Raw genomic sequence first — 4,027 nt, forward strand, 5'->3', positions numbered from 1 at the left:
AGCACACTTGTATTCAAATGGTTTCCCCATGTAATGGTCTGATAGAGGATGTAGAGAGCCATAGCCCTGTCCCCCAGGGCATGAAGCAGGCATGGAGGAGATCCAGGCTCCAGGCATCCAGAGGCCCCAGAGTGTGAGAGCCCAAGGAGGACCACCGGAGGGGCATCCGTGCCCCCCTCCTGGAAAGAGCTGAGGATCCCCAGACGAGGCGTCACCCAGTAGCCACCGAGCAGAAGCCAGAGGGGGCTGCAGCCAGCTGTGCCAGAGTGAATCGAGCCGCAGGCCCAGAGGTCTTTGCCCCGGAAGAGGCCTGACCGAGCAACAGGCACCAGGCCCCGCCAAGTAGTCACCGGGAGTGAGCTGGTACATACCTGAGCGCCCAGCCCCGGACACCAAGAACCACCAACGCACCGACCCCTGAGGGCATCAGTTGTTGTTGTTGTTGTTGTGGTTTGTTTGAGTTTTTATTGAATCTTCTAATAAAAAATATGTATTAATTTGCAAGTATGAGCTTTTATCTGTATCACATTTGCACATCATGTATTTTTTTTTTTTTATTTCTTAAAAATGTGTCATTTAATTTATTTTGGTTTTTCATTGGGAACGTCTTAAAAACGGTCTGAACATGATAAACAAGGTTAAAACACTGAAAAAAAAAGTTATTTCAATTTACTTGATTTTATTGTGTACATCGGTCCCACATAATATGAATAAGTATGACTGACTTAATTTTCCACTTTCCCTCAAGTAATTAATGCTTGTCAGATCAAAGTATTTTATTTACATCAGATTACTTTAAAAAATCATGTTTGATGTACTAATATTAATCTATTATCATAATATAAATGTATTGCATAATGTCAATATATTTTAATGTTTAACACCAACTTATTTTTATTTGCCAGTGGTACGCAATGATATTATGTAATGTAAACACATTGCAATTATGTTCCTGCAACACAAATTATGGCTTTAAATCCTACTTAATTTTTTCAATTGAAATATTAACTGATTATTATTGACAAAAAAGGCAAAGACTGTGAGTGCTACTGAACAATTCACCTTTATTAAACTGTAACAGCAGTGAAAGCAGCAATTCTGCCATGAACAAGTCCAAAATCGCATCCATATAAACTTGTTAACACATTTTTAAAGATAGCCTGCAGAAATAACTAAAAGAAAAAGTTAGTTTGAGAATATATTTGCAAATATTTCACAAAAAACTGACCTCAGCAGCAAATAAAAGAAAGTGCTTATAGATGATCCCGTCATCTCTTACATATAACATTTGTATTAATTACACAATTGAAAATGTAAACTAAATTAAGACTACCTGAAAAAAAGCAACACGCTTTTATGAATAAACAGATTTACCCAAATATAACTTGTGTGTTATTTGACAACAGTTTCAGCTTCTGTACATGTATTTACCTGTATAAGATTTCAACTAAGTTGAGCCTTAAATGACATTGTTACATAACTAATACCAAACACCTACATGAATTTTAATCTTCATTTTAAACATGTAAGCAGGACATTAAGGTTGACTTAGAACATATTGCTAAAAATCGTCAGTAGAAATTTCTTACAACATGATACCAAAAGGAAAAATTATCCTGCATTGCAGTCACACGGGGGGAAAGCAATAAAAACATAAGCAGTATAACATTACTGAACACAAAATGAAAAACTGCAAAGAATTGCAGAAGTGCAGTCTTTGACTTTTCAATGAAACAGATGGTTTTTGAAAGCAAGAACTTTAGAGAGTTTAGCTCCATCCAGTTCCATGAAAACCTTCTGGAAAACGTCAAAGTTGTAGCGAAGGTCAGCAGGGTAGGCAAGGTTTAATGCATACATTAGTCCAAATAGCATTATCACAGCAAATGCTACATTATCCAAAGTCTTCGCCACCCTGATGCCTGCAAGGACAACTCTTGTTCATCTGCTGAAGCTTGCTCTTTAAGAAGATAAATTCAAACAGTGGTGTCTTCAACAGTCTCACTGATGGCACGTTCTTCCATGCCCTGTAAAAAAGAAGCCATGTTAGTCATTTCCAAGTAAGTAATATGACACACTGTGGAAAGTCCAAAAAGAAAAAGAAAAAAAAAAAAAAAGACAAGTACATACCACATACTCCTGGATAAGCATGCCAGGGTCTTCACCCATGTAGATACACACGCCCTTGACACACTCAGCATCAACATCTTCACACTGAAATGAAATGTATGTAATTAGCATCTTCATTCAGCTCTTGTCCTTCATTTAAGTTTTAATAGTGTACTTTACATGAATGTTTTTAAAGTAAAGGCACACAAATTAATAATAGGTTTACTGGCAATTAATAATAAGTTGACAAAGTGAAGGTTAAAAAAACAAGCAGATGTAAAAATACAAAATGAGAGAATTTATCATGGGAAAACATTTGAAATCTTCCACAATTGTAAAATTGCATCCAAAGAGGATCATGTTAAGTGAATGTTGAGGCTTTATCACTTACATTATCCATTTATGCCACAATTCTTTTCAGTATTAGTCCAAGCTCTCCTCTTCTGTTGACCAACTTCACCAGGTTGTCCAAGTGGAGATCCAGCTGAGCCAGGAACTTTGTTTGAGGGGGGATAGTGGCAATTCTCTTAAACTCAGCATTGATCTGAAAACATGAGCACAGAGAAATGAGCTTCAAAGGTTTAATACCTGGAAGAAGGCCTCAATCACTCATGCTGAAGAAATGGGCTGTCAAATAACAACTGTGCCTTAACCATTTTAGGCTAATACCACAAGAACACCGTGTATGAGGCAAACCTTACCTCATGGAAATCAAATAGAGCAGGCCATCTTGCCATGAAAGCCTCCACCATTGGTGCATCACGAACAACTTCATGTCTTCTGTATGAAAAAGTCTTTTCCATCTTGAGTTTCACCAACTCTGTTACTCTTTTTTATATCCATGTGGTGGGCTTTGACATGTCAATAGCTTTAAGAGTCCCCTTGTCTGCTACTTCTGAAACTGAGGTAAGGTTAAGAAACTCATTCCCAAACAAGGAATCCATAAACTGAAGTCTGAAACTGCCCTGAAGACAACACTGTCTCTTGACTTCAACGATGAGATCCTCAGTTGATTCAGGCACTCCATTAGAGAGTGAGCCTTCGACAGGTTCCGTCAGCCAAAACAGTCTTTAGGACCATAGGACTCCCCATAGGACTCTGTAGGAAAAAAAGAATTAAATATCAGACATTCAGAAAGAATCATTTCAGTTTAGTTTTCATAAAGCTATCCATACCCAATACTCAAAGTTATAAAGATCAGACATAAAAAAGAAGAATTTATCTAATGAAATACATGCGACTGAACCTATTACACTTATATGAACACCTTTTATTTCTATATGCCTTTTTAAAGTCACAATGTGGACTGATCCAATCTCATAGTCAACCAATGGATAAGTATCAAGGAGTTCACAGAGCGAAGCGAGAGTGAATATTCTTGTGGATACTGGGCGGAGCTCAAAAGCTCTGTCGTGCTCTCTGTACCAGCCACCAAGCTCTCTGACAATGTAGAATATGCTGTGGTACAATGCAGATATGGTTTTTCAGTATTCTGGCAATCCACCTGCTGCCCTTGGGGCCAGTACCATTCCATTTCTATAAGTTATGCCCTTTAATGTCACACACTGTGCAAGGTTGACCTCTAGAATGTCAGGGAATATGTACCTAATGACTTAAGCTATCTCCTCTTTAAGCAAATCCACTAGAAAGGCCGATACAGCTGAGCCCTGTAATTCAGACTTGCCAAGAGATGGGGAGTTTAGATGGTAAGCTATCATCATCTGATGTTTTGACTTCTGTAATCATAAAGGTAAAAATTCCACCATCACAAAAAACATTAATTTTAATTGAAGAAAGGTATTCCAGTCCAGAAGAGCATCAATGGTTTCTTTAAAGTACCAATCTTTCCCTCATTTATACATAATGTTTTGAGAAGCAGCTCACATATGTTCTACACAAACTAGAAAAAAAGAGGGGGGGA

The 4,027-nt window shown here is 37.8% G+C and overlaps 1 pseudogene; it reads right to left on the reverse strand.

Moving 5' to 3' along the window:
- Positions 1–1,725: 1,725 nt before the first annotated feature.
- On the reverse strand, positions 1,726–3,190 carry LOC146665880 (uncharacterized; annotated as a pseudogene).
- Between the last annotated feature and the right edge of the window lie 837 nt (positions 3,191–4,027).

This window comes from Rhamphochromis longiceps, linkage group LG7, assembly GCF_057381845.1.
Source record: "Rhamphochromis longiceps isolate RC_006_pf linkage group LG7, R_longiceps_female_GT1.1, whole genome shotgun sequence".
In the NCBI taxonomy this organism is placed as follows: domain Eukaryota; kingdom Metazoa; phylum Chordata; class Actinopteri; order Cichliformes; family Cichlidae; genus Rhamphochromis; species Rhamphochromis longiceps.